Source organism: Arvicanthis niloticus, chromosome 1 (genome assembly GCF_011762505.2).
Source record: "Arvicanthis niloticus isolate mArvNil1 chromosome 1, mArvNil1.pat.X, whole genome shotgun sequence".
NCBI classification, from domain to species: Eukaryota; Metazoa; Chordata; class Mammalia; order Rodentia; family Muridae; genus Arvicanthis; species Arvicanthis niloticus.
The window spans coordinates 68409057-68435201 of record NC_047658.1 but is presented as its reverse complement, the minus strand read 5'-3'; the positions used below and the strand labels follow the sequence as shown (position 1 = coordinate 68435201).

Here is a 26145-nt window from a genome sequence, read left to right as displayed (position 1 = left end):
GACATTCCATTATAAGAAAATATCTAGTCTCCTCCTGCCTGTCTGTCTGTATGGACAGACAGATTCTCTTTGAGCCAGTGGATTGTTGTGTGGTACTGTAACTACTTACTGTAAGGCTCAAGCCCCCTTCTTTTCTTTCCCCATTCTCTGAGAACAACTTCCTCACTGCCCGTTACTGACTGCTCTGCAGATTCCCTCTGCCTGCCGTGGGAACCTGTCACTTGAGGACCTTCCATTTCCTTTAGCACAATTTTGTAGGAATTAGGATCTGTGCCTTTGTGTGTTCTTTGCATCTAGTCTACCTTGGTTCCCATGACTCTGCACACACAGAGGCATGCATGTGTATGTCTATATAACATCTGCCTCTCTTATCATCTACCTATGTTGAAACCTGAATTTATATAGGCATCTCTGGTTCTAGTGTTAACGCCAGGGGCTCATTTGAGGGCTTTTGTTTGACAATTTATAGTTGTGGCTCCATTCTCCAGCACTGTGAACTCTGCTGCCTGCCCCATGACATTCATTATTCAGCCAGTTCCCAGTGTGTACAGTCAGTCTGGCTGTTGATGCTGACATTGAACATACCAGTCCGACATGCCCTCCACCCAGGACTGCATCTGCAGTGAGCTGCTATTACCCTACTTCTGTTGGAGTCCCCTGTGGCTCTCCCTGGCTATTATACTCGTGCCAGGATCTCACCCCACCCATATCTCCAGTGCCACATGGAATTTTACTTTATTTGGTCCCATCAAAGGGTTTTCTACTGAATTGTTCAGAAAGGAGCAAAAAATGGGGTTGGGGGAAATTCACATTTTTGTGACATTTTCCTCTAAAGCAGACTGTGTGTGGCCCATGACACCCAGTGGAGTCCTTTTCCAGTTAAACCATGTTTTTAAAAAGAGTTACTTTTATTTTCTGTGAATGAGTGTTTTAGCTACATGTATGCAAGCACATCATGTGCATGTCCAGTGTTTTCAGAGGTCGATAGAAATGTCAGGTCCCCGGTGGTGGAGCTGGAATTATAGGCAGTTGTGAGCCACCATTTGAGTATTGGGAACTGAACCTGGGTCTTCTCTAGGAGCAGTAATTGCTCTTACTGCTAAGCTAGCTATTTCTGCCTCCTCCCCCCAGTAAGCCCATTTTAAGTTGAAAATGAGTTTAGTACACCTGACAATGTAACTTGGCTTAATAAAGGGTAAACTTGTAATAAACTGTAGACTCTCCATATAATTTAGTATCTCTTTCTCAGAGGACAGAAAGTGTGAAATCCTCACCCAATGTAGTCATGTTACATGGGCTTACACTTACGTGTCTTACCAGTCAAGTGGCCAAGTGTTATTCAAAATATACAGCAAATGTGTCTCCTTAGCACAGTGAGGAGCGTCAGTGACATCAAACATCGCATCCATTTTGTAGCAGTCTGTAAGTTTGCTATCTCACAGTAGATCCATATGCTTATAGGTCTGTCTCTCCATAAGGGGCCAGGAAATCAAGAATGGTTTCTGTTTACTATTATTAATAGATGCTTAAATCTTTCAAAGGAAATTGTTGAGAAATGTTTGATCTAATTATTTTATAATAATTATACCCTATCCCGAGTATTTAGTTCAGCACTGCCTACATTGTAGGTTTACAAACAGACCCATTGGAGAAATGAACAGATGCTAATGGCTGGTGGCTAAGCCCTGTGGGTTTTCCCCAGTAGCTTTCAGGAGAGGACCTGGTGTCTTTACTATAGTGCGAGGTATATCAATTAATGAAGCTGAAAACCTCAGGCTCTCCTGCACCGAGTTATTCCAGACAGCTCTGTTTAGGTACAGTAACTACACTAACATTTGTGTAGTTAGGATGTTTTTGTTGTTTGTTTTGTTCTTGAGGTCTGATTTTGTTGTGAAGAAAGAGCTAATGCCCTTTGGTTTGAATTATTTTCAGTTTACTGAGATTTATGTTTTGGTTTCTTTCATGGTAACCATTTCTTGATCATTTGCAAAGCAGCACATTTTTGTTTTTGTTGAATGGGAGTTTCTAAGTTAATTTGGTCAGATTCATAGGCAAATTATAGTTAGGTAGGTGGGTTTTTTTTTTTTTAATTTTTATTTTCTGTTCATTTTCTCATGTATTGAGAGAGGAGCGTTGAGCTCTGTGAAGGCTTCTGCTTCTCCCTGAAGTCCCATCACCCTTTCTTTATGTTTCTAAGCTCTGATACTAGGTGCATAAACATTTAGAAATTCCATCTTTTTAAACAATAAGAATGTCTATTGTATTCTTTTGACATGTTGATATTTTAATCATAAAATTGCCTTCTTTATCCTGGTAGTCCTTTGTGCACTGTCTGGTATCACCCACCATGCCATCTTTAATTACACAGTATTATTAATAAGCCATCTTTTCTCATCCTTTCAACTTTAACCTTTGTGCATTTTTATATTTAAAAGGGGTTCGTTCTTTTTAGACAAAATGTGGTTGTATTGCTTTCTCTTTTTAAAATAGTTTTAATTTATTCTTTGATAATTCTATACATGTCCATAGTGTGTTTTGATCATAGCTGATTCCTCCCCCACACTCCTCATCCTCAGCAACACGTCCCCTCCCACCTTGATGTTGGCCTTACATATCTATCTAGTGGGATAGTCTCTGCCCACTGAGTGGGATGATTATCCAGGCCTTAGGCTTTTTCTTAGCAGCTCTGGATCATGAAGCAAGGATCACGAGCAAGCAGGGCAAGCTCTGTACTGGGCTGGATTCCAGGCCGTTTTACTTCTCGTTCGTTGCTGCTGTTGCTGAAGTTACATTCCACCCAGGTATTTGTGCTCAGTTTAACCCACTATATTAGTTTCTTTCCTTTTTATCGTCTTCCTAGATTTTATGACTTGTTGTCTTTCTAGCTCTGTTATATAGTTGCTTTCAAGTTTATAATGTGGTATTTACATGCTCACTGGTTGGGACCACATTCTCTTGTTTTTCTCCTATCCCAGTGCAGTGGTTTGGGTAAGTATCCCCAGCAGCCTACCCTGGAGACGGTTAGTTGCTAGATAGTGGTGCTGATGAGGTGCGGGAGGACTATTACCTGGTGCAGCCTAGTAGGTGGAAGTTGGGTCATGGAAGTGAGCCATTGACAGGAAGACTGAGACTCCAACCCCTCCTGCATCTCTCTTTTTATTTGTTAAACAGAGAGGGGTCCATGAGGTGACATTTTCGTCTACTGTGGGATGCTACTGTGTTGGAATTTCTCAGGCCCAAAAACAACTGGCCAGGTGACTGCACTGAAACTCCCAAAGTGTGAGCCAAAACTAACGTTTCTGTCCTTGAGCTATATCATCTTATATATGTTCTTGCAGTGATAAAAAGCTAAGACTCCAGTGAGTTTGTGCTACTTTTAGCTGCTTTGCTTTCATTACAAACCTCAGAATACTTATGCATAGCTGTTGTTTTTGCTGTCAACAGTTGAGCACATCAGAAGAGCTTTAAGTACAGATGCATTGTTTATTAGTGTGGGTAAGAGCTGTGGAGTACAGTGGCAGGCGATTTTATCTTTGTGCAGACTGCACATACAAATGTAAGTGGCGCGAGTCACTTGTACGTGTGCAGATGCCTTGGGCATGTGTATGCAGATACATGGGTATGCATGGTGAGGTGTATGGGTCTGTGCTAGCATAGCTCAGGATACTGGTATGTCCTAAACTCCTCTCTTATAAGCAGGTGTATCATCTAAAGTGAGCACAGGCACCAGCAAGGGCATTTACTGTTGGGTATTCAGGCTATGCCTACCTCTATGTGCTGTTTATTCTTTTCCAACACACAGTGCATTAGGTGTGCTTACATGCAAGCATCACAGTGAACACACAGTAAAGTGTGCTGCAGCATTCAGATGGCTGAGGTAGCCCTTGGAATAAGAATTTTCTAGCTCTGTTATGGTTTGAGGGGCCACCATTGTATGTTCAGGCCAGCACTGATGGACACACTGCTTGGTGGCCCATGACTAAAGCACAAGGTCATGTCTGTCCACACACTTGCTCTTGATGTTGCTTTTCATTCCTGGGTTTAGGGCACATCTCCATCTGGAACCATTTTCCCTGTGTCTGAAATATTTCCTTCTGTATTTTTTTGTGGTACATTTTAGTTGGTAATTGAAAACTTTCAGTATGTCTGAAAACATCTTTGTATCTTTCTCATTTTGAAGGATATTTTTGCTGGACATGGAATCTAGGTTAAGCTTTTGTTTTTTGCTTTTTAATTCTTTAAAGATTTTGTTCCATTGTCCAGTCAACTTAATATATCCTTCCTATGTGGTGAGCTTTTTCTCAGGATGATTTTAAGGTTTTGTTGTTTTTTATTTTGTTTTTGTTTTTAACTACTGAAAGCAATTTAATTATGATGTCCCTTGGTACAGTGTTTTCTTTTACAAAGATATTTTTATAATATTTTGTATGTGTATTTTATACATGTGGGTGCACAACACATCTGTATGAATACATGGGCCACAGGTTGAAGTCCTGTGAGGTTTTTTTCTATTTGCTTGTTTGTAGCTCTCTGTCTTATTAGGTTATGCTTGCTGTCCAGTGAGCCCCGGGATCCTCCTGCCTCTCCTTTCTAGCATGGGGATTAGAGTATGCTGCCACACTGTGCATTATGTAGGCATCAGGGATCTAATCTCAGGTTCTCTTAAGTCTTCATGCTTATGTGACAGGGCCCTCACCCAGTGAGCCATCTCCCCAGCCTGTCCTTCCCTTTTTATGTGTGGGATTGCTTAAGATTCTTGGATCTCTGGGCTTATAATAGTCATTAACATTGAAAAATTAACTAATAATTTTTGGAAGTATTGTTTTTTGTCTCCTCTTGTATCTACTGTTTACCCTTTTTGGAGTCTATTCAATTGTCTGATGGTTTCTAGGCCTCTACACATAGGTGCTTGCTTGTTTTGGTTTTGTGTAAGTTTTATTTCTCCTTGGGTTTCATATGGACTTAATTCCTATTAAATATATGTAGATACTTCATTTGCCATCAAACTTACTAATCTTTAAGTCTATAACATCTGATTTGTTTATCTACTACACATACAAACACAGATACACAGACACACAGACACACAGACACACACACACAGACACACACACACACACACACACACACACGACACTTTCCCTCTGATCTTAAACATTATGGTTTAATCTCTTAGAAGATCAAAACTAGGGACCAGGTGTAATTGGTGGCACCAGTAATCCCAGTAGTGAGGAGGTAAATTCTAAATTTTTTGCTTTTTAATTCTTTAAACGTTTTGTTCCATTGTCCAGTCATCTTAATATATCCTTCCTGTGTGGCGAGCTTTTTCTTAGCCAGCCTGAGCCACATGGTTTAAACTCTGCCTCAAACAAACAAGGGCAGGAGTTGTTAGAGGTCAAGTGTACTTAACTAGCATGTACATAATAAAAAAATCCAATTTTCATCAGGCAGTGGTGGCATACACCTCAATTCCAGCACTCTGGAGGGAGAGGCAGAAGGATCTCTGAGTTTAGTTCAAGGGCAGGCTGGTCTATAGAATAAGTTCCAGGACAACTAAGGCTACATAGAGAAACCCTGTCTTGAAAAACAAAAAAACAAAAAACAAAACAATTCAATTTCCAGCTTCCAAAAAGGGAAGAAAAGGTTCAATTTAGGTCTTTTAGGTTTTACTTATATTTCTTCTTAATATGTTCAGTCTATTTTGTAGTGTTCAGACATAAATTTTTGTGATAGTAACTGTTTTAAGGCCCTGTCTAATAAACTTGCCATCAGATGCAGGTCAGTTTCCATGGAATAATTTTGTTCCTTACCTTGTACCTTTCTACATCTTTATAGATGTGATGATTTTCTGTCAAACTTTAGGCAGCCATTGTAATGTTTTACATTCTTATCAGTGGTTCTGAGCTTTACTCTGAGACACAGTTCTGTCTTGCCCTGTTGCTTTAGGCTGGTCCAGACCAGGCTTTGGCTAGGATCTAATCCACCAGTTATATCTGCTTTTGAAGCAAAAGCTCTGGAGAGCTTGAATGTGGACTCCTCCCTGGTGCTTAGCCCTGGAACTTCCTCTAGGGGTGAGCTATGGTAGTAGGTCCCTCTCATGTGATTCTCTTACTCTCGTATTAATTTCACTTTTCTATTGCTATAAGTACAATCTTAAAAGAGCCATTCTGTACCATGTTTTCTTAGTTTAGTAAAACATTAAAAACAAAACAAAACTTCAGGGTTATTCAGGTGGGAACTAAATTTGGCCCCTGTTACTTTGTTCTGGTCAGAAGAATGAATTATGCTGACCCTAAAGAATTTGATAATTGAAGAGTATCTTTGTGCCAGGCAGTGGTGGCGCACGCCTTTAATTCCCAGCACTTGGGAGGCTGAGGCAGGTGGATTTCTGTGTTCGAGGCCAGCCTGGTCTACAGAGTGAGTAGAAAAACCAGAGAGAGAGAGAGAGAGAGAGAGAGAGAGAGAGAGAGAGAGAGAGAGAGAGAGAGAGAGAGAGAGAGAATATGAATGAATATGAATGAACATGAATCTTTGCGCCATCAGGGTGTCATGTGTCTTTTCTCTGCACTGTTCTTTAGTGAGGGCATGGCCCTTACTTTATCATATCTGTAGCATTGCCTTTGTCTCTTTTGTTTGAATTCAAGTTTGGGCCCACTTTATGGAAAGCCTGCAGGAAAGCAGGAATGCTGGGACACTTTTAGAGTCATGCAGTCCCTTTCCTTTCCAAAGAGAACTCAGAGCCTAGAGCTTCTGAGGGGTCACATGAGGCCCTTTAGTCTTAGTTCCTGAGTCGAGAGAGCTGAAGTTTTGAGTGGTATTTTTTTCCTTCCATGTGACTTTTTTTTTCTCTTTGTAACAAAGCGTTCTTAAGTAACTGTTCCTCTCTCTCTCTCTCTCTCTCTCTCTCTCTCTCTCTCTCTCTCTCTCTCCCCACACACACACACACACACACACACACACACACGCGCGCACACGCACATACATATATGTCTATGTGTTCAGATACATAACCCGTATTGCGCAGGAAGCTTCCCGTGCATATAGTCTGAAGTCTTACCCTCATCAGATTTTTTTTCTTATCAGTGATCAAAGACTTTAGAATCACTTGAGAATGTGCGAGGCTAGGAAAGAACTAAGCCAGTGGGATGAACAGAGAGGAAGGAGAGTATGGTGGTTTCATTTTGGAACAGACTTCAAGAGTTGTGCGTACTAGAAACTCGACTGTGGAAACGCTGTAGTAATTTTGATCTGTGTCCAGTGAAAACTGTAGTGAAACTGCCAATATAGAAGGAATTCTGGGTTTGCTCATTTTCTTCAGATAGTGGGCCAAATGGAGAAATTTGTTAAGCCAATTCTGAAACACTACACCCAAAACTAAAACGAGTAAATGTAATCACATGTATTGGCAATAGGGGATTCCTTGAAAAAATTTCAGATTTTCTTATACCAGTAATAAGACCATGTGCATAAGTCTGAATGCAGTGTGCAGATGGGACAAAGAGGGCAGAAAGGTAATGGATGTGTGGATGGAGCAGCTAATTGGAAGTTAAATTTGGACATCAGCCCAGATCACTAACTGTAATAGCTTTGAAATACTGGGCAAGTCCCTTCCTCTAGCTGGTGTTCTATTTGCATGGTTAAGGTGAGAACTTGAATGAAAGAAGCTAAAGTAGCTCCTGGTTGATCCTTTGATCTTCATGGTGATCTTAATTGACACAAGACCACGGTTATTCCTTAATTGCTAGAACTAACAGTATAAGATAGAAGCATTGCTTTACCTGTAACCACATTGTGTTATCTGTCTAAAAGGTCATTATCCTGTGTGCTTGCTCAGCTAATTTACAGAAATGTTGGGCTCACTCCAGTTCCAACAATCCTTAAATAGTAAAGCCTCCAGCATGATAGAGGTTCACCTTTACTGGGAGCGTCAGGGGCTAGATTGTAAATTAAGTGGGCAGCAGCTCCTCAAAGTATTTTGAGTAGTGACTTTCTTGCTGGGATAAATGTACAGAAGGTGTGACTAATAATAACTAGAATCATTGCCTTTATTTTAACAGAAATGAGGTGGTAAAATTACATATATCCTCACAATAAACCTTTAATAATATAGTTGTGTTGAGCCTGATGACTCATGCCTGTAATCCCTGCCCTTTGGAGGTGGACAAAGGTTTACAAAGGAGAATTAGGAATTCAAGGTAATCCTTGACTAAATATAGTGGGTTTGAGAGCATCCTGGACTATGTGAATCCCTGTCTCCAAAACAATACTAAACAAAAGCTAATAGCCAAGTCATAGAGTCCGCCTAGGTATTTATCAGTGGATTAGTGTTAAAGAGAATGTAGCATTTATATACAAAAGAGTTTTACTCAGCTATATAGAAAAATAGATTGTTTGCAAGAAAATGGGTGGAGACCCTCATGTTGAATGAAATAGATGAGTTTCACAATGACAACTACTGTGTTTTCTCTTGTGTGGGATCTAGAGGTGGGGAGGCAATTAAACAGGTGCATTAGGAATGCAGAAGGGGAGGTGCAGAGGGGTCAGTCTCAAAGCACATGATATGCATGCATGGAGACACCATGATGAACTTGTAAAATTATTGTGTATCATAAATGCAAGGTGTTTTAAATAGCTGCAATACCAGTGACGATTCAGCTTTGAGTGCTACATTGCAAAAGAACATCTAATCCTTAGGCAAACTTTCCGTTTGCATTCCTGGTTAATGTCAATCAAAACTAAGACTGTCTTGCTTTAGTCTCTTGTCTTTTAGATGCAGCAGGGCTTTTCTTGAGCTCTGTGTAGTGAATCTGAGTTTCTGAGCTGTGTTGTCTTTTTATTCTTTTTACCTTGAAGTTAATCTCACTGCAGTCTTTGAATCTGTGTGGTAGTCTTTCTTGCTTCTCATTCCCAGTATAGAGTCCTCTCCATGATGGTAGAGTTCTGTCTGCTCCACATAGCTGTGACCTCATGCTTGGAGAAGTTCTCCGTGTGTTTACAGATCCAAGTCTTTTCTTCATAGTTCAACACTACTGCTTTCTGTTAGGACTCAGCCAGATTCTGTAATTTCCTTTCCAAATGTTCTTTCTATGAAGTCCAGTTAATTGGAAATACTACTTAAAGTTGAAAATGATTTTTATAATCACCCAGGGTTGCTAACTGTACTGCTGTCTCCAGTGCAGTGAAGGACGGGTTCAGATGACAAGGAGCCACAAGTGAGTGCTAGATTGCAGGCCATGTACTTATCTGAATAAAACCTGAGGCTGATGTGGTAGCGCATACCTTTAGTTCCAGTACTTGAGAGGCAGAAGCAGGTAGATCTCTCTAAGTTCAAGGACAGCCAGGGCTCTGTCTGTTATACAGAGAAACTCTGTTTCAAAAACCAAAAGAAGAAAGAAGAGAGAAAGAAAGAAAGAAAGAAAGAAAGAAAGAAAGAAAGAAAGAAAGAAAGAAAGGAAGAAAGGAAGGAAGGAAGGAAGAAACAGAGAAACAAAGAAACAAACAAAGAAAGAAACAAAGAGAAAAAGAAAAGAAGGCCTAAAGCCCACCACATATGAAATACTCAGTAGTTATAGTTTTGTGTGCTTTAAGACAGAATTAGAAAAAAAGAGAAGCCATGTGACTTGGGAAGCTTTCAGGGGAAAGATGCAAAAGCCACAGGATTAGGAAAGGGGTCTTGAGATCAGGAATGAGAGAATGAAGTAAAGATAAAGGTTAGTACAGTTGGAGGGGTCTTGAAATAAACAGTCGTGGTAAAAGGCAGCAGGAAGTGTTGTGTAGGACAGGACAGACTGTGTAAGGCAGCTAGCGGGTGTGCCCTGAACACAGGCCTGAATAGACCTTTTGGAACCAGTATGTGTTGGTTCAAACACATTCTTGCTGTACCATCTTTCCTGTGAGCAAAGATTAAAATCTGCAAGCTATTTAACCAGGGTTAAAGCTACAACCTATGGCCACAAGCCAAAACAGACTCAAATGGTTCATATGAAATTTTATTATAGCAATAAAATTAAAATCTATGCTACACTTGCAGTATAGCTTCACCGGCTGACATGATCAGTCTGTTGATACTGGATTAATGAAGAAGCTTGAAATTGTTGGTTTAAAATGATGCATGTTGGTTGCATATAATTACTTTGCTACATTTAGTCTAACAGTTGCTTTTTGGACCAGTGGTGGTCTCCCTGCCCATTGTTACCACTGTTTTGTTGGGCTTTGTTATTTCTATCTACTTTTAAAGAAACTGCATTGCCCAGGCTGTGCTAGAACTCCTAGGTTCAAGCAGTCATGCTTCAGCCTCCTGCACTGGGACCACAGATGTGTCACACCATGCCTGAGCATAGAGGTTTTCATTGACCCTTGGGTGTTCTAAGGTGGATCACAATGTAAGTTTTGTCAGGTGATAAGCCTGGGTTGTCTAGTGAGACTGTCTCAAGAAAAAAAAAATAAGTAAAATAAAATAACAACTCAGTAGTTTCTTATCCCGGTTCTGTGGATCAACTTGAGCTCAACTGTATAGTTGCTGTGAGAAATGCAGCCCAAGTCAGATGACATCCTTCCGAGCTCAACGCCTGAATGTATCTTCTCTGGCTTTTGGTTACTCTGGTAGACCAAGAGTCTACCAGACTGGGGCTGGCTGGATGTCTGTCTTTCCAAGCAGCCTTTTCACCAGGCTAGCTTGAGCTTCCCTCACATGGTGTTCTCAGATTTCTTACACAGAGGCTGAGAAGTCTTAACATTTTCCTGGCCAGTTTAAAGTATCATTTACACAAACTTAATTAAGTTTAAACTATTCTTGTATTCCTGGGATACATTTACTTGCTTGTAAACCCCCTCCCCCCTTTAAAACACAGTGGGTTTGATTTGCTGCCGTCTTACTAAGTATTTTACAGTTCTTTATGAGTGAGATTTACACAGTTTCATGGTTTGTGTGCATTCCTGTACAAATCAAAACTGGTAAGTGTGCTACTGTAAAGTAAATGGAGACACTATATATTTCCCCATGATCCGAGATGGGTTATGTAAATTAGATTAAGATTTAGAATAGGCTCTCACCTATTCTCTTTGCCATTTTGTGCTACTGTAACAAAACACCTGAGGCAAACATTCAGCCCATTATCCCTTGGCTTTTCAAACTGCATGTCCTCCTCACATGTAAACTATAGTCAGTCACTCCTTGCCAATAGGCTCAAAAGTCTCAGCTCATCCAGGCATCAACTACAGAACTCAAAGCCTCATCTGATTAGATACAGGTAGGCTCCAGGCCTGACTCATTTTGAGGCAGATTTCTGAAGTGGAAATTTAAGGGTTCTTTGGAAATTCAGTTGTGTTGGATGGTGTTTTGCTGAGGCACACATGTGAAGGAGTGTTTTCCTGAAGTGGACACAAGTGTGAAAGACTAAAGCAGACTCGTGAAGAAACATTTCACTGAAGCAGACACAAGTGAAAGGATGGTCTGCTAAAGCAAGCATGTGAAAGCCATGTGAAAGCCATGTGATTCTTCATTAACTACATGCATGTATCGGTCCACCTTACATTGCATAGTTGAGCTGCATTTGTTGGGACTCCGGAGAGAGAAACACACCAGAAAACTTCTGGTCACCACCTTCTTGCTGTACACTGGGGCTGATTAATAGAATGATGTCAGCTGAGACAGAAACTGAGGCAAGACCCGTGGAGGACATATGATGTTTGGAGGGAGTATAAATAGGTTCAATGGACGGTGACAGAGGCTGGGCTAGGCTTGCTTATCTTCGCTTCATCCAGAGAGGAAAGGCCGAGAACTTTTGCTGGTGTCCCTCAGGTCTCTCCTGCTGACTAGTCTAGAGGCTGAGGCCTGGCTGTCTCTGCTAGGTATTGCTACTGCTGCTGATTCTTGTTTGCTATCCCAACCCTACTGAGCTGGACTGCTGGTGTATCCCTGAAGTCTTTGTGAGTGGACTGAGCTGCCTGACCTGTGAACTGAACTGTTGATTTCTTCACAAGGCAGATGGGATTTGCTCCAAAGAACCATTTCTAAACAGGTCCACTTCCCCTGTATCCTTTCTTTTCCGCTACCTCTGGTTGGTGGTGGGCTAGAAGGGAAGTTAAAGTGTTTAAGAACCATCTTTACAAAATTATACATTTTATCTTCTAGCAAGTGTCTGAAATGCACTGGTGGGACAGTCATAGGACAGATAATGCCCTTCCAAAAGGGAGGCATGGGAAAGGAAATAGAAGGGTCCCAGGCAAGTACCATCCATGCCGAACAGGCTGAATCCTTTGGCTATAAATGATCTCTTTTACAACTCATGTTGGCTTCTAGCTGGCAGTTGGCCTCTACCAACTTCTATGACTTTGCCTGGCTCAGCTCATACAATGAGTCTCATAGATTGAGGACTCATGTTGACAACTTTATGCTTCTAGAGCCTTGAGGGTAGCTCTACCCCCATGATTCTACAAGCCATTGCCTTAATGGGGACTGTATGGCAGCTTCATGCCCTAGCTCCATTTGGCCTTGTCCTGACTGAGGCATTCTTAGAAATTCCTGTAGAGGTCACTCTCCACTGGCTGACAACTCCAGGCTGCCTGGTGTCCACACTCATCTCCTTATTAGTTACTTGGCCACATCCTTGGTGTTTGCTGCTGAACATGTTTGACCAGGATGAGGGTTCGTTCTCTCTCTCTCTCTCTCTCTCTCTCTCTCTCTCTCTCTCTCTCTCTTTCTTAGATTTTTATGTTCTAAAATAATTTATTTATTTCCTTTTATATTTTATAGTGCAGTCAACACACACTCACACACAGCAGCTGGAATGCTCTGCTTCTCAGACATGTCTTTCTCCAGCTATCTTAATGTATCACTCTAACTCCTGTTCCATGTTGCACATATACCCTCTTAGTACATGGATACAAGCCATCCAGGTTCCTACCTTTTTATAACAAGGATGTTGTTTCCTCCAGTAGCAATTGTCTTTTTCACTCATTGCCATCTGATGTTTCATCAGGATTGTCTTTGCTATTCATTGGCATAGAGTTGTCAGTGGTGTGCATAGTCAACCCCACCAGCATCCTGGTCCTGACCACGTACATACTCACTAGGGAGATCCAGATGCTCCTAATGGTACACCTCATGTTCTGAGCATTCACAAGACCCTAATCCTCTCTTCATGTCAGTCTCAGTCTTCTAGCGTGTTCCTACAAATTCTTTCTGTTCTGTTCTCATTATCCAGTTCCAAAGTTGCTTTCTCAGTTTTAGGTAACTGTTAGAGCAGCACCAGTTTCTTGGTCCCAGTTTCCTTAGTTTCTTCTGTGTGGCTGTAGCAGAATATCTAAGACTTAGCAATTTGTAACAAACAAATTTATTTCTCACAGTTTCCAAGACTGTGTATTTCAAGGCACTGGCATCCTGTAGGCCTCCTGGCTGCATCAAAATACTTTGGAGCATCTGAGATGGCTTAGCAGTTAAGAGTTTTCTATACAACCAGAGAACCTGAATTCCTTTATTTACTAGGACCCATATCCTGTAGCTCACAATCATTTGTAACTCCAGCTCTGGGGATCCATGCCTTCTTGTGAACATCACGGGCACCCTCACACAACATGCTATATAACACACATACACACCATCCATGCCGAACAGGCTGAATCCTTTCAGAGAGAGAGAGAGAGAGAGAGAGAGAGAGAGAGAGAGAGAGAGAGAGAGAGAGAGATTCACTTAGGGAAGGTAAAGAGAGAGCCAGAGGGGGTTGAGCCAAACTCGACCTTCTGTGATGCCTCATTCCAGTGTGATGGGTAAAGTCATAAGGGCAGAGCCCTTCAGTCCTAAACTCTGCCTGTGGATTCACTCCCAAGGCTAGCACAGTTCAGTTTCATCTTGCGTTTCAAAAGGACAAATATTCCAGCACCTATAAACCATCAGGACCTCTGTCCCCTCCCTTGCTCTGGTTGTCCTTTGTCAGTCTTTGCTCACTATTATCTCTGCAGGTTTTCCAGCCCTTGTTGAGACAGTTTGGTAACATTTTACTAGAGAATCATAACCTAAAACAACTTCCTGGCATCAAGTTGTCTGTATTCCTTAAAGATCGTGTCCGTATCTGCCATTTGTTTCTTTTCTCATCTCTAGTTCCAAAGTTCTTTTCCCTGTACTTCCTCAAGTGTGTTTATTGTGCAATGAATACATTTTAAATTAAACTTGCTAAAATGCACATGGATGGTATTAGGAACAAATCTGGGAATGATTTAGCCCGTTCTTATGCCAAGTGTGGTGGTTGTTGCCTAAAATGAGTTATTTGAGTTGTAAATTGGAAATGCGAAGACTTGATTATTGTTCTGTGACCATTGCCCCATCATTCCTGCCGCTGGTTCTGAGAGGACATCTTAGTTAGACCTGACATCTCATTAGCACATGCTCTCACACCCCTACCATCTTCTCAGTAGAACTCTCCCACCCACGGCGCTACCAGTTACTTTTCAATGAAAGTATATTAATTTTATATGTAGCACAAGTATTGTGTTTTATTTGATGCCATTACCATGAGACGGTGTGTTCTCAACTATGTGAGTGGTCTAGACAAAGGAATGTCGAAGGCTTTAGGGTAGATTCCTGGTTTGGGAGAATAATACTTAATAAACTCTTCAAGTTTTTGAGGGATTCCCATGTGTCCAAGACTGCTGTAGGTGCTGTGGAGATGCAAATGATTTGGGGCATACTGAGCGCATAGTGGTGGAGCTCTGGTTGACTTCCCAGGATGTCCCCTTTGGACTTAGCTCTTCCATACTTTCACTTCCTTTCTGTTCCGAACATGCAAGACATTCCACTCTTTTAATGGCTTTGAGAAGGGATGTCTAATTCCCTCCAAGGCAGTCCCTTTGCATACAGCGTCCAGAGCCCTGCATGCCCTTCTTTCAAATGGCAGCTTAAATATTGCTTCTTTTAGGCAAGCCCTTTCAGGAACAAGTTATCTCAGACTGATGTATCTGCTTTGAAAGGATAATTAGATTTGCACATATACATAACTCTAGTATGTGCTTGATGAGAGATGCGGTTATAGCTTTGTCAGCAAGATGAAGAAGTATGAGCTAGATGACAGAGAAGACACATTGATAACTGCTTAATGACTCACTATCAGGCTGGAAGGAAACTTTTAATACCATGGCGTAGGGCTCTGGTTCTGATCTAGTGCTGTTCAACATGTCTACCCCTTCCACTGCTCACAGCAAAGTGTTTGCTAAGTACCTCATGTTGGGAAACACATTGTGCAGGGGGTAGATAGGGTGGGGTTGGGGGCTGGGGGCTCGGGGGATATAACAGTGAACAGGAGATGCATTTCGTCCACGTGAACAAGTCTTGCTGCACAATGGCAGTGGTGATCTGGAGCTTGTAGACAAGGTGATTGTATGCACAGCGTCAGTATATAACATGATGATCTCGGAGGACTGGAAAACTGGAAGACAGACTCAACGCATCTTAAGTTTCAGTGTGAAATGTAGTTGGGATGAGAGTGGTATGGGAAGAGGGAGGCTTGCCATGTGGATAACAGCCCTATTTATTTGTTTGTGTATTTTATTTTAAGTTGTGTGTGTAAGTGTGGAACTGTGTGGATTTGTGTGTGTGAGTGAAGCAGAAGAGCTGTCAGATTTCCCAGAACTTGAGTTGTGGGTGTTGTGAGCTGCCCAGCATGAGCAGTGCGAGTCAGTTCCCAGTCCTCAAGAGCAGTGTGTACTTGAAGTCACTGAGCCATTTCTTCAACTCCAGCAGCCTTATTGAAAAGGGCACACTGAGCCTTTAGTCACGCAAGTCAATGCTGATAACCAGTGAGGTCTGAGTTGTTAGAACAAGTTGAGTTACATTCATAGACATGTGGTATATCCAGAATGAGAAATGGTAGGGCCTTTCTGCTTTGCTAACTTTAAAAAATGATCTCAAGGTAGTTTCTCATGCTCAACACAATGTAAGACAGCATAATTAAACATGTCAGTCAATATATTTCATAGGACCTAAGAAAGACAGAATTAATAGAAATCAAAACATTGCCTTATTATTGTATACTCTGCAGTGAAGATCTCAACAGTGAGATAGATGGGCCTGCCCCTACTGAGGAAAGGAAGGAAGGGAAGCGATACTTGTTGAAGCAGTGTTCTGCCACGCCTGTGTCTAGTGACAGCGCTCACAGGATGTGTCCAGCGCTCACAGGATGAGGTTAGATGCTGAGGAGTCTGGAGTCCTGTGCTGAACAAAAGCAGTGGATAAATGACCACAGCATGATGAGGGTCTTGGTCCCAGGTGGCTGCAGTCCATGTCTACCATGTTCTGTTGCGTTTTAGAGCTCACTGTCCTTGTTTAGGCTTGTGTGGTTGCTGGCACAGTTCTCCTCCTTCTGGTTGCAGAATTCAGCTCTCTAGTTCTTGCTGGTTGTCCTCTGGGCCCACTGTCAGCTCCAGAGAGGCTGCTTTAGGCCCTTGTCCATTGCCCTACCCCACAGGTCCTGTCATGCTTTAAGCCCCGTCTTTCAGGAAGAGCTAGTCACTTTAAGAGCTTACCTGATGAGATCAGACCTAGTGAGTGTATTAGTGTGGGCTGCCGCAAGATTCCAGAGACTGGGTGGCTTTAACAGAAATGTGTTTTCTCATAGATCTGAAAGCAGGAAGTCTGAGATCAGAGTGCCCACATACTCAATGTGTGGGGAGGGTGTCTTTCCTGGCCTGCAGATGGCTGCCTTCTCAGTGTCCTCCCATGGCCTCTTTTCTGTATGTGAGTAGAGAGGGACAGTTTTCTAGCCCAGCGGTTCTGGTTCTCAACCTTCCTGATGCTTCAGCCTTTAAATACAGTTCCTCATGCTGTGGTGACCCCCCCCCCAAAAAAAAAATTATAAAATTATTTTTGTTGCTACTTCATAGCTTTGATTTTACTACTGTTATGGATTGTGATGTAAATATGTTTTCCAATGGTCTTAGGCAGCCCCTGTGAAAGGGTCATTCAACTCCTTCTAAGGGGTCATGACCCACAGGCTGAAAACTACTGGTCTAGGGCCACCAATCCTTTTGTATTAGGATCCTAACCACATGACCCCTTTTAACCTTAGGTCCCAAAAGCCTCATGTATTTATTTGGGAAGTTAGGACCTTAACACATGGATTTGAGCAGGCAAGATTCAGTTTGTAGTATCTTAATAATCTTCTTTTTGATTAATTCAAAATCTACTGGGGAACTGTGTTATAACTTTGTTATGCCTCCAGACTCTTTCACCATGTAAAAGAACAAATCCGGGAGAAGTATAATGAAACAAATGAGATGTATATTTCATGTTGTCAGTTTATTGCCTAGCACAGCAAATCTAAATGACTGTTTATTTGTTCAACATAATTATTAAGTCAGTAAGTGTATATGATGTTCCAGATACAATTTTTTTTTTTTTTTTAAATTGTAACTCAGAACTGACCTTAAATTTGTGATTCTTCTGCCTCGGCCTCCTAAGTCCTGGAATGAGAAGCATGTGCCTGCCACCATGCACAGCACTTATCTCTTTAAATGGACAGAGGCTATTTTTGGTCAAAAAGCAATATCTAGACATACCTCTTTAGAGCCTGTGAACTCTTGGTGCTAGTTCAGGGGCTCTCACTGTTGTTCTACTGGTGATCGATACACAAAGGCCTGAACATCTCTTGAGCCACATTCCGGTCCTGTGATTTGGGTTGGCCACTGTTAAAGTGCATGTTTTGGATGTTCTCACAGCAGTGTTCATTTGGATGGAGGAGGCTGTGGGCTGGCTGTGGAGGAGAGTGAGGGCCGAGTGGCCTGGACCGTGTGTTGTGTGGCAGTCAGTTAGGTAGCATGGTGATTTCCCAACTGTGTGGAAGCATGATATAAATACATGCTGTAAAACGTCTAGAGGCTGTAACCCTTCTAGTTACCAGGAAAAAAAAACAGTTTTTTTAAACTAATGAGTGACGTTAACATGATTAGAAGTACATGTATAGTGTGTTAGAGATGTCACAGTTGTGAAAGGGACAACAAAGAACTGACCATAGCTATTAGAGGCCTGGAGAGCATGGAAGGTTTGTACTTACCAGAGAAGGTGGAAAGTGGCTTGGGTCTGGCTGTACTAGGCAACACTAATGCCTAGTTTGTTTATTCATTTATTCATCTGCCTGCCTGCCTGCCTGCCTGCCTGCCTGCCTGCCTGCCTGCCTGCCTGTGTATCACCTATCTATTACCTATCTATTCATCTTTCTACCTACTATCTACTATTTGTCCGTCTGTCTGTCTGTCTATCTGTCTGCCTGCCTATCTATCTATCTATCTATCTATCTATCTATCTATCTACCTATCTATCTATCTATCTATCTATCCATCCATCCATCTGATTTTTGGAAACATGGTTTCTCTGAGTAGCTCTGGCTATCCTGGAACTTTCTGTGCAGACCAGGCTGGACTCAGAGATTCGAGTGCCTCTGCCTCCTGCATGCACCACTGCTGCCACAGCACTAACATTTTAAGTTGTGGTTTTATAGGTTGTGATATCTCTAGTTGTCTTTAAGAAAATTTAATCCCAGACGGTGTCAAAAAGCATCTGTAACCACAGTCTAAATGAGAGCCTTAAACTCTCTTCTGGCCTATGAGAGGAAAAACCTGGAGTCTAGACTGTTGCCAGTGGGAGAGCCTGAGGTCTTGGGTTATGTTTTTCTGAGCTTGCCATGAGGATTGCCAACAGGCAGCATAGCTGATGCCAGGCTAGACCAGTGGATAAAGCATACCGGTACTGGGGCTATCAGGGCAGATGGACTACAGTGAGGAACTAAGCATGTGAAGTCGGGGTGCCTTGGGAAATGCAATTGAGAAAAGCAAGAGCTGACATGAAAGCCAGCTAGGGGGCTGTTAGCTGGGTGAGAGAATGATTATGGCTGTGGATTTCGAGGTGAACAGATTAGAAGTGATGTTTTAAATCAGTCCCTCACTGCTAAATATGTTGACGCTGCCCAGACTTCAGGTTTCTAGATTCTGAGACAGTGGTCACTGCTTCCCAGAGGCATTATGTCTCTAACTGCTGTGACATCAACTCTTGCAGCTGTCCTGGTCTCTGCATATTCTCACTTTGGAGTTTTTTGTTTTGGCAGGTCTTTTATTTCTTCTTTTCTAATTCCTCCAGTATTGATGTTCCTCTGAAATCTGTTCTAGGTTCTGCTCTCTCTCATCCTCACAGTCTTACTGGGTGACCTCATTCACTCTGCTCATGTTAGTGATGTTATGAAATGTTGTAATGTTTCATAACATTATTAGCATCTGTGTGCTAATGATTGCCACATTTTCATTCCTGGCCAAGGTCTATCTCCCAACACCCGTCTCCATACTGAACAAATACCCCACTCCACTACTGATGCAGCATCGGCACCTCAGTCTCAATAAAACTTCCGGAGTGGCTTTTCTTATGCCCCACACAATGGCAGCACTGTTGTCTTGGCTCCTGCTGTGTTGTGATAAATGTGTCTGTGTCATCATCACAGCACAAGATTCATCCTCTGCCAGGCACTTCATGGCGTTCCAGCTCCTGGCAGAGCTAGTTGTATGCTAGCTTTTCCAGGTCTTCAGCTTGTGTGTGTGTGCGTATGTGTGTGTGTATGCATGCACACAGTCAGAGGTGAGGCAGTAAAGACAGGATTCCTCAGCTCCCTGCTCTGGCTGCCTGCCACCCTGCTTCCTCTACTCATTATGGACTCACCTCTGGAAGGGTAAGGTAAAATAAAACTCTTTCCTCCTCTAGTTGCCTTTGGTCGTGGCATTTCATCACAGCAACAGAAAAGTAACTAGTACAACCTTTGACAGGATAAGTAGCCAGAATAAATGAAGAAGGTAGCAAACTAACATGAACTCAAAACAACCCAGGTAATAAATGGGCTAATGGAACACCTTTTGAGACAATTCTCAAATGATGAAGTACAATTGGTCAGTAAACCCAGGGAAAATGAAGTTCAACTTCACTAGAATGCAAATCGAAACCACCCAAATTCTATGCTACCTGAGTCAGAAAGACAGTCATTGAGAAGTCAATTAACAATGTGTTGGCAAGGGTGCCAACAAAAGAGAAACGACACACTGCTGGCAGAAGTGTGCTAGTCCAGCCCTATAGAAGGCACTAAAAGTAGATTCATAGGACACAGATATGCCACTTATGGGCATTTATTCAGAGGTCCAAGTTGAGATATCCCAGAGATCACTATTGCACAGGCCTGCAGCTCTGTTCACAGCTAAGTAATGGAGCCAGCCAACAGTGGAGGGATGGATTAAGAAAATATATGTGTACAATGTAATTGTTTTTGATCGTCAAGAGGAAAATGGAATCAATTTTAGAGAATCATATTAAGCTCATTTAAGCCAGTCTCATAAAGATGAAATATTATATGTTTTCTGTCATTATGGTTTCTAGATTTTATATAGAAACATAAAAGCATGTTGATATATATGATCTGAAAGTAGGAGATGAGCTGTCTGGGGATCAGGGTGAGTAATGGTAGGGAGGAGAGGAACAGGGACAGTAGGAAACTGATGCATTGTCTTAGTTTGGGTTATTATTGCTTTGCTGAAACAGCATGGAAAGAGTTTATTTGACTTAACACTTCCACATCATGGGCCACTATTGGAGGAAGTCAGGGCAGTAACATGGAGGTAGGAGCTGATGTAGAAGCCATGGAGGGGTGCTGCTTACTGGCTTAGTCCTCATGGCTTTTTGTTTTGTTTTGTTTTTCGAGACAAGGTTTCTCTGTGTAGTCCTGGCTGTCCTGGAACTCACTCTGTAGACCAGGCTGGCCTCGAACTCAGAAATCCGCCTGCCTCTGCCTCCCAAGTGCTGGGATTAAAGGTGTGCGCCACCACTGCCCAGCTCCTCATGGCTTTCTTATAGCACCAGGGACCACCAGCCCTGGGATGGCACCACCCACAAACAGCTGGGTCCTCCCCAATCAATCACTAAGAAAATGCCCTACAGCTGTATTTTGGAGGCATTTTCTCAGTTGAAGTTCCTTCCTTTCAGGTAACTCTAGCTTGTGTCAAGTTGACATAAACTAGCCAGCACACTCAGGCTTGCAGGCACACATCTGTAATCAGAGCACCTGTAATCCCAGGTAGACTCATGAGTCCCAAGCTAGCCTGGGCTATGTATGTACATACAAACATTTTGTATCTTGAATATATTTTCCTATATGTTACTTTAGAAGCTTTATAGTTTTCATTTTTACATTTAGGTTTCTGAGCAATGAAACTCATTTTTAGCATGGAATGAGAGAGACATTAAAAGGCAGGGTTTTTTTCTCTATAGATTAAGTGATTTCAGGGTCACTTATTGACAAGAGTTTTCTTTTTCTTGTTAAAGCAGATGGGTTACATAGTAGAAGTTCTGTTTCTGTAATCTGAATTGTACTTCACTGACATGGCTGAACAGGATCACGTGACTATAAGTTTTGTGTGGGTGCTATGGTCTGGTAGTGTAAGACCTCCACTGTGGTTTTTCAGCCTTTTCATGGCTCTTGCATTTCTGTATCATTTCCTTTAGTAGGGGCTGCAGTAGTTTTGATTGTGATTGCTTGGCTGCTGTAGATGAGTTAGGCAGAGAATCAGCCACTAACAGTATGACTCCCCGGTCCACGTGTCTCCACCTGTGACCCTGCTTTACTGTCTCAGCAACATCTTATGGTTTCTGAGTTAAAATCACTGACATCCTTTATTAGACTTATTCTTAGCTATTTGTTGATAGTATGTATGTATACACATACATATGCAGTAACTAGTCTATCAAATTTATTCTGGAATCTTAGATTTGGCTTAATTTATTTCTAGTAGACTGGAAATATAGATCTCTTGATTTTTCTATATCTCAACCATTGTGTTTGCAGATACATACATACTCTTAGTTCTTCCCTTTTTGATAAATGTCTGTTAACTGGACAAAGTTGTTTCATTGTGTCTGTCAACAACACATGTATACACATACTTTGACCAGAGCAATCCCTTGATGCTTTTGTCTCTTGTTTTCCTTTCCTTCCTACATCTCCAGTGCTGCTTCTGTTTATTCCCTTTTCCCCAGTTGCCTCGATTGCTTTAAAGGTCAAGTACTGTGTTGAGTGAAGTACTGACTGCCGATGTCTTGCCCTCTTCCTGGCCTTCCAACATAGTGTAGCTCTAGGTCATTATTAGTGCACTGAGCAGAAGATTTTTGTGATAGCCTTGTTGTGTTTTGTTTCAATGTTAATCTTGTGTTGTTAGGCAAAATGAAATATTTTGTTTCTGAAAAATTAATACAGCTAGTATTTTACCAGCAAAGCCCTGAGCCTGGTCTCTGTGTAAGCAGACATGGTATTTTGATTTGATGTTTTTAGTGCAAGGAGTTGAAACAGGGTCTCACGGGTCCTAGTCCAGTACTATCACTGAGCTGTATCTCCAGCCTGAGAAGGTTCTAACTGTAAGTCTAACTTAACAGGCAGTAATTGTTCATATTTTCTATGATATGGAAACTTTTTTCTTTTGATATGAAAACTAGTGATTTGAGAGCAGTTTGACTATTTGATCTAAATTAAACCTATTGACATGAAGTTGTTTATGAATGTCCCTTAATTCCTGCAGATGCCTAAAGGATCTCCAGTGTTGCTTGCCACAGAGCCATCATGGAACAGAGCTTTCTTAGTTCACAGTTCTGCAATCTATATAGGCATCCCAGGTTCTGATGCCCATGGAGGATGGCACTGGGTGTAGGATCTGAGGGAGGAAGGATCAGGGCTTAAACCAGGAACACAGGCAGCACTGGTTGGTTAGGCTGGTCCCTTTTATATAACAGGCCTGTCCTGAGAATGGAAAGGGTCCCACGAGAACGCATCCCCAGTGACATCTAGAAGATGACACTTTTTAAAGCTCCTGTCACCCCCCTCCCCCCAGTGCCACCATCCCGAGAATCATGCTTTCCATCAGGTCATCCTATAGCGGGCGGGGTTAAACCATGTTCAGACCAGAGCAGCTGGTAATTTGTTTTCAGACATCAGACTTTATCTCTCTTCTAACTGACCTTTCATCTTTTGCTATCTTTGTTTCACTCAGGACAACGCCTGGTTTTGCTCAGATGGTTGCTTACCGCACATCAACCTTCTTGTTCACTGAATCCCTCAACCTTCATTGCACAAACTCAAGAGTCTCCTGTGGGATTTCTTTGTATACATGTCCCCTGTATCGATCATTCCTGCCCTTCTGTCTAGCCTCTGCTGCCCAGTCTAACCTAGCTTCTGCTGTCCAGTCTAGCCTAGCCTCTGCTGCCCAGTCTAACCTAGCCTCTGCTGTCCAGTCCAGTCTCTTTGTTCCCTCTCCCAGCCCTCACCAGTCCCTGATAGGTCCTGCATAGAGCTTTCGAAAATACAAAGATACTGAAATTTTTTTCAGTTTAATGGTTGAATGGCTTCCTGGTGTCTTCTGAAGAGAAGCCTGAGCTCTTTCCACCGCATGCAGCCTTTCCTAGTCTATGCCCATTTGTCCCTAATAGTCTCTGTCACCCTGAATTTTCTTCTTCGCTTTGTCCTTCCTCATAAGCTACAGGAATTGTGTTCTGATCTGTCCTTGCTCCTCTGAGACATATGGGTAGCAATTCACATGCCACATGATCAACATTAAGCAGACAAAAACATCTCAAGTGCATTGCCTGAGATTATACTATTTGACTGGTAGTTGTCAGTATTTGCAAGTATTTACTTAATATACAACTTTTCATTTGTTATATGTCTTTGTATCTACAACAATATCTGGCTTCCAACAAATTCCATTAAATCCACTTTCTACTTATCTCTCTTTCTCAGATAATATTACATGACAAGGCACATCTGTCCTCTGTCACCAGGGATACTGTGAGGAAGCTGCTTGAACTCTTAACATGCAGCATGCTGAGTTTACCTCAGCGGGTGCACTGGCATTGAGCAGTCATCTAGGTGACTAGATGGTGTGTTTCTCTATAGATAGATGCTTTCCCTAGAACTCAAGAAGCGTCCTCCCTCCTCAGGCAGCCGTCCTGTGTGAAGGCAAAGCAGTTGTTTCCCCGCCTGTCAGGCCTTTCCCTCCTGACCCCCAGGAGGATCAAGATGTACCATGTTATTTTGAAAAGCCTAAATACTTGAAAGTTTTATTCTCCAGTTGGATTTGAAAGGGGGACATTATGAACCCCGTCTTGATGTGGCAGGGGCTCTGAGAGTCTGTTTGGATAACAGTGAAGATTGGAGGAAATGTGACTCTGTCTGTGTGTTTTAAGCCCCTAAGGTAAGATCAGAAAGCGTCTGGGGCAGAGAGAGCCAAATAGTTGAAGTCATACATTAATTATGGTCATGAATCATTTTTATTTTTAAAGTCTTTACCATTTGACAAGGTTGTTTGCATAGTACCAGCGGAGCTCTAAGCAGCCCCCTCCTCCGTAGAATAATGCTGTTTGTTGACTTGTCCCTGGGTTGATAATGCCTATTGTTTTTAGTAAAAATTGCTTATTTCCCTCGCCTGAGGGGAGTGGTCTTTATGCACCTTTTCTTGATAAAATACTTTGATCTTATAAGTGTAGGAAATAGTGTCTTTCAGTTAATCTCCCACTCTACCAGTCAAAACGTTCACTCTTAGGAATGTGCTTACATAGATGTGAATGCTGGACAATCAGGAAGTAGATTGAGAGACTCTTCTGTACTCCGCTCTGCTGAGCATCTAGAATATGCACGAGAATGAGTATTCTTGCCCCTCAGAAAGACCTGCTAAGGAAAGGACAAGAAGAGGACCATTTGCCGTATGTGGTCCTTAGTACTGTCTGTTGTGGTGCTGTGTGTGATCTGGTGTACATTTCTAGAGGAGGAGCAAATGCCGTCAGCTGCCTGGTGCAGCCACAGAAGACCAGAGGAACAACGTTATGGCTGTGCTGCCTCTTAGTGGGTTAGGACTCTGCTTACCTGCAAGAAATAGAAAACATGTGGGCAGATATATGGATTATAAAGAGTCACAGAAATAAGAAATGCCGGTGGTCAGTACAGGGAGCCGAGACCAGGCTGGGGATGGAGTAGGGACCATCTGGTGACGACCTTCTCTTCATTCAGGTTTCTATAGAGGTGTGTCTTATACAACAGGATGCTGAGTCCTGAGGGAGCTGCTGATTTTCAGTGATTTTTCAGGTACTTCCTGACAGCCTAGAAGGGGCCCTACTGAAATGCTGCCAGAGATACTGATGCCATAAAATCCATTATACAATGACACCCTTACCCCTCCCCCCCCCAAGACATTCAGGCTAAGACTGATAGTGGTTTTGTTGTTGTTTTAATGGAATAAAATTTTCACACAGCATATCACAATGCGGTTTTGGTGTAGTCTTCATTCCAGTCAAGATTTAAGGTTCCCATCACCTCAAATAGTTCCTCAGTTTCCCAGTGTCTGTCCCTTGCTCAGGTATGCTGTAGGTATTGACCCCCTCCCCACTGTCAGCATGTCAGTGGTGAGAATTTCCCCCACTCTGTAAGCTGCCTTCATCCTGCTGATGTGATCTTGTGCTGTGCAGCTTGCTAGCTTCACACGGTTCCACCCACGGCTCCAGCTCTGCCCCCTGAACGGCTGGAGTCCTTGCAGGAAGTCTGCCTGTGCCTGGATATGGAAGTTGCCTATGCTTATACCTTGAAGTGGATTTGCTTCTTTTGTTTTACTCTCTAGCATGTTCAAAGTTTTACGACTTAAAGTCTTTCATCTATGTTGAATTAACCTTTTGCAGAGTGAGAGGAATCTTATTTCATTCTCCTTTATTAGGAGATTTAGTTTACCCACACCATTTGCTGAAGAGTCTGTCCTTTTCTTGCTGTGGCTTCCCGGCACAGTTGTTTGCGGTTTGCTGTTTTCTCCCAGTTCAAGACTATGTTTCACTTTCCTACTACTGTCTCTAGGTGGACAGTCCTGGCTCTAGTAAATTAGTTAAACAATTGTTCTACCTCTGTGTGTGTGTGTGTGTGTGTGTGTGTGTGTGTGGTGTGGTGTGCACATGCATCATTTGTGTGCCTGGTGCCCATGGAGACCAGAAGAAGGTATTGGGTCCCTGGGAACTAGCATTATGGATAGCTGTGAGCTACCTTGTGGGTGCTGGAAATCAAACCTGGGTCCTTTGAGTGAGTGTTCACCACTGTGCCATATCTCTAG

General features: G+C 42.3%; 1 protein-coding gene across 5 annotated transcripts in view; it reads left to right on the top strand.

The window, feature by feature from the left end:
* Nucleotides 1-26145, top strand: part of Uvrag (UV radiation resistance associated) — a 251710-nt gene that overhangs the window by 94017 nt on the left and 131548 nt on the right. The gene's annotated exons all lie outside the window — the stretch shown is intronic.